Source organism: Saccopteryx leptura, chromosome 1, assembly GCF_036850995.1.
Source record: "Saccopteryx leptura isolate mSacLep1 chromosome 1, mSacLep1_pri_phased_curated, whole genome shotgun sequence".
NCBI classification, from domain to species: domain Eukaryota; kingdom Metazoa; phylum Chordata; class Mammalia; order Chiroptera; family Emballonuridae; genus Saccopteryx; species Saccopteryx leptura.
In genome coordinates, this window is record NC_089503.1 from 53450178 (window position 1) to 53459314 (window position 9137).

Genomic DNA, 9137 nt, shown 5'->3' on the forward strand with positions numbered 1-9137 from the left:
TTCTAGATTACTTTGTAGGAACTCTTACTTTAATCTCACCTCACAGGGGCTACCAAGGAACCTGGGACTCAACCACTGAGAATCTGACAGTGTCAAGGAAGGGGACAGGGGCTAGCAAGAAACAGCACAAAGGCCCTGGCCAGTTGGCTCAGTGGTAGAGCATCGGCCTGGTGTGCAGGAGTCCCAGGTTCGATTCCTGGCCAGGGCACACAGGAGAAGCGCCCATCTGCTTCTCCACCCCTCCCCCCTCCTTCCTCTCTGTCTCTCTCTTCCCTTCCCACAGCCAAGGCTCCATTGAAGCAAAGTTGGCCCTGGCACTGAGGATGGCTCCATGGCCTCTGCCTCAGGCACTAGAATGGCCCTGGTTGCAACAGAGCAACATCCCAGATGGGCAGAGCATTGTCCCCTGGTGGGCGTGCCAGGTGGATCCCGGTCGGGTGCATGTGGGAGTCTGTCTGACTGCCTCCCCGTTTCCAACTTCAGAAAAATACAAAAAAAAAACAAAAACAAAAAAAAAGAAACAGCACATGATATAGGCAGACTGAGTTCATACCTACAGAACACAAGTAGTAATCTCAACTAGGAGTTTTCTTATCTGTAGACCCAGTTGGTGATGCAGTCTGAGCAAGGACTTGCTAGGGTACTGATATGCCTGCTCCAGATCCTCAAATGAAGAGTATAGCCTGATCCAGAGCCTGAGCCCAGGCAAGGAGTTGAGTCACGGCCCCACCCACTGTGGGGATTGTCTCGTAGCCACCTCTAACCATAGGGACTGTGGGAGAACCTGGAAGCTGTGTAGACCAGCAATGCTTAAACCGAGAGTCAGGATCACCCTCAGAGCAAATCCAGTAGTGGGTGTGAGGAATTCCCCTAGTATATGCACAGGCAGGAGAATTAATTCATAACTAAAGCTGAGCGTAGCTCTTGGCTCCTCCCAATCAGAGAGGACAATTTGGAAAACTGAGAGTTGCTTGGAGCAGTCCTTTCCACCTAGGGACCATCAAAGCCCTGATCTCAGAACTGAGAACTGCAAGAATAATGCTAGTGCATCAAGTTATGGGAGTGCAGAATTTTGCTGTGAAGAGTTATGCAATGAAGCAGTTAAGAACTGGATCCACTCCACCCAGACCAAGCTCAGGGTGAGGAACAGCAGGACCTCTGTCTGTTACTTCTCTTGGGGCATAGGAGAGGAATGCAAAGGAAAACAGTGGAGGTGTTTGTAAATTAGCAAAAACAACAACAGCAAAAAACACCCTCTGAATTCTTAAGGTATGAAAATGTTCTGAATTCTAATTATCAGGATGAGTATATCTCCCAGGCTTCATTTCCTAGCAAGTTTTAGTGAGTTTAAATAAGCTCCCTGGAAATCCCCGACGCCAAGGAGCAGTTGCAACTTGCATTAATGTGAGCCAAGTTGAGACAGCTAACACACACATACCCCATAGCTGCTGGGACAGAAGTGAACGAAGTGGAATTGGGATTGAGGGAGATGCAGGCAAGGCTGAAGGCGCACAACACATTTATTCTGAACGATATAAACATGCATTCTTTCATGCTTTTCATAAAGAAGCTCAATGTAGGGAGAAGCTATGGAAGTGAGAGAGACTCTCCTTTATGCCTTTTTATAAAAAGCAATGGTTGAGAATGCAGAGGAGGGAGATATTCTATTTGAACCCAATACCAAGTGCCTCCAATATCATTAGTCTGTTCAGACAGATAGGTCTTTAATAAACCATCAAGCCAGGTGTTGTATCCCAGACACTAAATCTCAAGATCATGACCATTCTGATTTATCAAATGATTGGGCCAAAGAAACAATGTTGTTGGAGACTTGTTTAAAGGAAACACGCTCCATCTGCTCTTCCCAGTAGTGTAAAAACATCATCTTACGGTTGATACAAGACAGCACCTCAAAACTCACCTGTGTGTCAGTCGTGAGATTTTTGTTATTTGCTACACAATTAATGGGTCCTAGTACTACAATAGTTGTGACTCTCCTGAGCAGTTTAAAAATTTTCAAGGCCTAAATTGCAGAACTGTAAGCCTTTCTTGTTTTTTCCTTGAGTGCCAGAAAAGTGAGTGATTAAGGGCCTGGGTTCAGAAGCCAGACTGCCTCAGTGTGAATCCCAGTTCTGCCATGCCTGGGCCTTTTGAATTTAGGCAAGCTACTTCAGCTTTCTATGCCTTAGTTTCCTCATCTCCAAAATGGTGATATTAATAATACCTACTTCACAAGGATAATGTGAGAATAAAACGGATTATCTATACAAAGTCCTTAGAACAGTGTGTGACATAAATTGTTAGCAAATGATAGCTAATATTATATTACTGCAATTATTATTCTCATAATTTGAATGGAGTTTGTGTACCATTCAGAGCAAGTTGATGTGCCATTATTCCATCTACTTTTAGCCTAATTTTTGAAACCACTTAAGGTATCTAAACCTCTAGAATGCCCCTTCCTGTGATCCATGCCTCCCAGTATTCATGCCATGTGTGGTTTCATCCCACACTGAAATATGATTGGGCTTGTGTAAATAATAAAAATTGTGGAAAGTGACAGTGGATGACTCCCAAAGCTAGATCATAAAAGGCCTTGCAGCTTGCACCTGGATGTTTTTTTAAATTAACATTCTCTCTTCAGCCCTGAGATGCTGTATGTGAAGTCCAACTATCCTGAGGTTATCACATTAAGAGGCAGTTCAAGTCAGCCCATGTTGAGAGCCTCACAGAGATAGAGTGATAACCATTCAGTCCCACTGTTAAAACCTTTGAGTTCCTACAAATATTCAGGTCATGTATATCTATGTCCATTCATATAAATTGCCGATTCACAAGCTAAATAATAGAGTTATCCCCACACAAATTGCAGATTCACAAGCTAAATAATAATTTTTGTTCTGAGTTGGCTTTTTAAAAATTATTATTCATTTTAGAGAGGAGAGAGAGAGAAAGAGAAAGAGAGAAGGGGGAGGAGCAGGAAGCATCAACTCCCATATGTGCCTTGACCAGGCAAGCCCAGGGTTTTGAACCGGCGACCTCAGCATTCTAGGTCAAAACTTAATCCATTGCATCACCACAGGCCGGCTGGCTTTTTATTCTGCAATAAATAAGCAAAGTGTTATCTGCTATGCCTGTTTGCTTTCCTTTTTTATTCTACCTTTCATTGATGTAGTCTTCTAGATAAAATTCTTTCAAAGTTGTCTTTACCCCTTGGAAAACCACATCTCTAAAAAACAAAATAAATAAATAAATAAAGAAATATATAATTGAATATTAGATATTTGAAATAAGGCATTTGATCCCCCTCCATCTCATCCACACTACACACTTTGTCTTATTCAACTATTAATTTAATAATCCTCAAATTCTGTCTTAAATGCCTTATATCTCTTCTTTGATATGAACTAGGGAGTGTGGACCACATGTCCAGAGACCAAAAAAGGATTAGAGCCAGACTCTTTAGAATGTGTTCTTCTGTGTGCCCTGCTACATCAGTGTACAAACTGATGGCCATAAGAGCTTTGCTGAAGCTACTCTTAACTCAAGATTTCAGAAATAGAAAACAAGTATGCTGAGACCAGCTCGGCAATGGGTGTGCACGAGAGGAAGGTGCTGCAGGACTTAAGAAGAAACATACAAGACACAATATGAAGAAAAGTTGGGTACAGGGGACTCCCAGCCTCTAGGTCTGAGAACCCAGATCTCTACAGCCCACTGTAATTATATTTGTTTCTTTACTCATTGAGCAAATTAGCAGAGACTAGGTCAAATTAGCAGAGAGTATGGATTCAGGTGCAGAGGAGGATGATTAATACCTTTCAGGTATACAGAAAACGGCTATAGGGATTAGCTGCTTCTGTGCAGTGCTTGCCAGGGCAATGTTTTGCCCCTGCAGGACTTGGCGTTTCAAAGTCTACTACATCAAAGACTTGTTTCAGGGCTGCATTCTAATCTCTGGCCATTTTTCTACACAGGGAAGATTTACTCACAATGTGTATGTGTCTTTTCCCTTAAGTCCTTTAACATGCTCCCTCGAGCTTTCTTTCCATCCCTGTTCCTTAGGTCTGTTAGCTCACCTCAGGAGCCAAAACCGTGCTTACTGATCATGAAGATTTCTAGTCTGTTCTGTTTTGTTCTGTTCCGGGCTTATTCTCCCTCTATCTAGCAATGACGCTCTGTTCCCTTAACTCCTTCATTTGGCCTGATAGTGTCTCAGTTTCACTGGTTTTTCTCTCTTTGCCACCCATATCTCTTCTCAGCCTACATCTTTTCTTCTCTAAGCTATAGAAAGCAGGTTTCTATGTGCTACATTACACAGACTCCCTTATTCTCTAAACAGGAGCAGCACTAGGGTTGGGAAAATAAGAAATCTTGGCAGTTTTATAATGAAAGATTATAAAACAGGTGCTGAAGAGAAATTGGTATGCCTCATCCACAGATAAGAGCAGGAGGCACATGCTAAAACTTGTGCTTAAGCTCTAGGTCTTGTCTGGTGAACTTTTTTTTTTTTTTTTTTTTTTTTTTTTACAGAGACAGAGAGAGAGTCAGAGAGAGGGACAGACAGGAACGGAGAGAGATGAGAAGCATCAATCATCAGTTTTTTGTTGTGACACCTTTGCTGTTCATTGATTGCTTTCTCATATGTGCCTTGACCATGAGCCTTCAGCAGACCGAGTAATCCCTTGCTCAAGCCAGTAACCTTGGGTCCAAGCTGGTGAGCTTTGCTCAAACCAGATGAGCCCGCACTCAAGATGGCGACCTCGGGGTCTCGAACCTGAGTCCTCTGCATCCCAGTTCGACGCTCTATCCACTGTGCCACCACCTGGCCAGGCTTGTCTGGTGATCTTGCATCCTACTTTCCAATATGGTATTTATTAGCTTAGGCATCAGCCAAAATAGATAAAAATATTTTATAAAAATTCTCTCATGAGTTAATCAACATACATATATTGAGAGTCGGTTATGTATAAGACACTGCTATGCTAGAAATACTGTAAATAGGATGCAGTTCTTACCCGTAAAGAACTCATAATATGGGGAAACAGACACGTGAGTGAGCAGTCACTCCAGTGTGGTAATCCCTCTATCAAGCAAGCAGTGTGTTTTGGAAGATCAGAGAGGTAGCCAAGCCATTGAGAAGAAACTGGGGGAACCCTTCCCAGACGAGGTGGTATTTAGTTGAGATCTTGACAAGCAGGAATCAGACATGTGAAAAATGAGAGAAGAACCATATAAAAAAGGAAAGAAAAGTAAATCATAAAACAAACTGAAGACCTGCAAGAAGTATCTTTGGACTAAGGAAAAAAACAGTGAGAGATGAATGGAAATGTAAGACATGAGAGTAGAATCTGCCGTGGATAGATAACAGAGGATTTTGTATTATTTAAGAGAGAATGGAAAATAACTGAAGGGTTTTAAGTGGGGAAATTTTTTATTTCATAAATCTCTATCTGAGAAATAAAGGTGGAGTTGCTCTGGGTAGTAAAGACACTTTCATTATAGGAATGAGTGGTTATATTGAGGGATATATGAGTCAAAATTTCTTAATTTTTCTATAAATAACCTAAGTCCTGAATTCCAGCTTAAGTTTGATAAACTGCATAAACAACTTTAACTTTTGTTTATCCTGGGATATCTCTCTTTCACCCAGGTTTATGCCATAGTCCTTAAGTCTTACACCATGTCAATATATACAGGGGAGTCCCTGGCCGAATGGCTCAGTGGTAGAGCGTCGGCCTGGCGTGTGGAAGTCCCGGGTTCGATTCCTGGCCAGGGCACACAGGAGAAGCGCCCATCTGCTTCTCCACCCCCACTCCTTCCTCTCTGTCTCTCTCTTCCCCTCCCGCAGCCAAGGCTCCATTGGAGCAAAGTTGGCCTGGGCGCTGAGGATGGCTCCATGGCCTCTGCCTCAGGCGCTAGAATGGCTCTGGTTGCAACAAAGCAACACCCCAGATGGGCAGAGCATTTCCCCCTGGTGGGCATGCCAGGTGGATCCTGGTCGGGCACATGCGGGAGTCTGTCAGACTGCCTCCCCATTTCCAACTTCAGAAGAAAAAATATATATACAAAATATATATATATATATATATATATATACAGGGGAGGGGAAAGAAGTATGCTTTGGTCATTGGTCCCACAGATCTCCAGTGAGATATTCATGCCTATGATGCTTCTGTAACATGTTTGAAAGATGGAAGAAACCTTCTGCAAGGCTTTTTTAAATCCTGATAACCAGATGCTTCACACAGCCATTTTGCTTCAGGCTCTTGAAGCCAGTATGACAAAATCCTCTTTCATAAGAATTTCCCTCATCTTTTAGCTCCCTTTCCCCCTGCTTCCCCTTTGGATAAATCTTACTTCAGTCTGAAAAAATGTATATAATATTTCTCTAAGCTACTTTAATTTATGGCAGCCAACATTCTAAATTTATTATCATGTACATTTGACCCTTGAACAATGTGAGGTTTAGGAGTGGCAAACTTCCACACAGTCAAAAATCTGCATATAACTTTTGACTTTCCCCAAACTTAACTACTAATAGTCCACTATTGACTAAAAGCCTTACCTATAACTTAAACAGTTAATCAATTAATTATTACATATTTTGTACTATATTCTTACCATAAAGTAAGCTAAAGATAAGAAAACGTTAGAGAAAATACATTTACATGTATTTACTTAAAAACATATCCATATATAATGGACCCAGGCAGTTCAAACTTGCGTTGTTGGAGAGTCAACTGTATGTTTTTTTATCCAGCTTCCTGCTTTCCCTGAGACTGATCTTCATAGATGCAATGATATCTTTAAATGGAGGTAAGAAATGGATTGGAAGAAAATACCTGGAGGAAGCAAGTTAACATCTATTATCAAATCACATGCTCAGAGAAAGGGCTGCCATGAAAGCTGGTCAGGGCCCTTTCAATTGACACTCTTTAACTCCATGATATTTGGGGAATTCAGTCACCGTGGTCCAGTGCTGCTGGAAACTGAAAACTAAAGAGATGGGTACAAAATGATTCCAGTACATGGCAGGAAGAAAAGGACTTCTCCTTACTCTCTCCTCTCCTTGAACTACACTACCCATAAGTGTTACATCTCCCATTATCTTTTCTCTTCTCTTCCTTTCTCTCTATGAGGGTTGCACTCCAAAACCCTTAACTCTCTCTCTCTCTCTCTCCTTTCTTTTTTCTTCTTTTAGTGGTTCCCTCTTTTTTTTTCTCTTTTTTCTCTCTCTCTCTTTCTTCTCTCCCTCTATATTAGTTTCTTCCTTTTTCTTTTACATCTCCTCTCATTCAAACCTCAATAACAAACAAATTATCTTATCTGGGACTCAAACTTATGTTTGTGGCATTTTGGGGGGTTTTTACTTCACCTTTTTAACTCACTAGCAGTGCTCCCATCCCTAGCTCTCCATATTATCTAATTCTTGTTCCACTAAATACAATAGTAATTTTTTAATTTGTCCCCCCATTTTTCCGTTTTCCTCTTAATCCTCTCATCATAACTCTTAGACAACCAACACCTAAAAGCAAATCATTTTATTCTTGACCCAAATTTTTTCCTTATTTGCTTTTTGTGGGTCCATACGCTCTTTTTTTTTCTTTTTTCTTTCTTTCTTTTTTTTTTTTTTTGCCCCTTTATTACTTTTCCCCAATTCAGGCCCTCCATCACAGGCATTGTTTGTTATAATTCACAGTCCACCACAAGATTTTATCAAGAAAGAGGGGAGAGGAGAGAAGAGGAAAAAAGGAGGGGGGGAATAATTTCCTTTTTTTTTTTTTTTTTTTTTAAATTTTTATTTTATTTTATTTTTCTTTATTTCATTATTAATTTTTTTAAAAAAAAACAACTCTTTTCGATTTTTTTTATTATTTTTTTAAACTTTTTATTCTTTATTAAATCTCATTAATACTATCAACAAAACCACCCTCAGATGCCATTAAGGAAGAGAAAATCGAATATCATGGATACAAAAGAAAGAGAGGTAACACAGCTAGATGAGGAAAAATCTATGGAGAAAAAATTTAATATATTGGAAACCTTGGAGCTAAATGACAGAGAATTCAAGATAGAAATCCTAAAAATCCTCCGAGATATACAAGAAAAAACAGAAAGGCAATTTAGGGAGCTCAGAAAACAACTCAATGAACACAAAGAATATATGTCCAAGGAAATTGAAACTATAAAAACAAATCAAACAGAGATGAAAAACTCAATTCACGAGCTGAAAAACGAAGTAACAAGCTTAGCTAATAGAACAGGTCAGATAGAAGAGAGGATTAGTGAAATAGAAGACAAGCAACTTGAGGCACAACAGAGAGAAGAAGAAAGAGACTCAAAAATTAAAAAAAATGAGATAGCCCTACAAGAATTATCTGACTCCATCAAAAAGAATAACATAAGAATAATAGGTATATCAGAGGGAGAAGAGAGAGAAAATGGAATGGAGAACATACTCAAACAAATAATAGATGAGAACTTCCCAAGCCTGTGGAAAGAACTAAAGCCTCAAGTTCAAGAAGCAAACAGAACTCCAAGTTTTCTTAACCCCAACAAACCTACTCCAAGGCATATCATAATGAAATTGACACAAACCAACAGCAAAGAAAAAATTCTCAAGGCAGCCAGGGAAAAGAAGAATACAACATATAAAGGAAGGCCCATTAGATTATCATCAGACTTCTCAGCAGAAACTCTACAAGCTAGAAGAGAGTGGACCCCAATATTTAAAGTCCTGAAAGAGAGGAACTTTCAGCCACGAATACTATACCCATCAAAGCTATCCTTCAAATATGAAGGAGAAATAAAAACATTCACAGATACAGAAAAGATGAGGGAATTTATCATCAGAAAACCCCCACTCCAGGAATTACTAAAGGAGGTTCTCCAATCAGATACAAAGAACAAAAAAAAACAGAGCCACAAGTAAAAGCTCCAAGAAGAACACAATAAAACCAAATTTAAACTGTGACAACAACAAAAAGAAAGAGGGGGAGAAGATGGAGATTAACAGTAGCAAAGGATGATGGAGTGCAAAAGTACTCACAAAATAGTTCGCTACAATGAACAGGGTAGGGACCCTTTTCATTATTCAAAGGTAACCACCATCAAAAAAACCACCACAGAAGCAC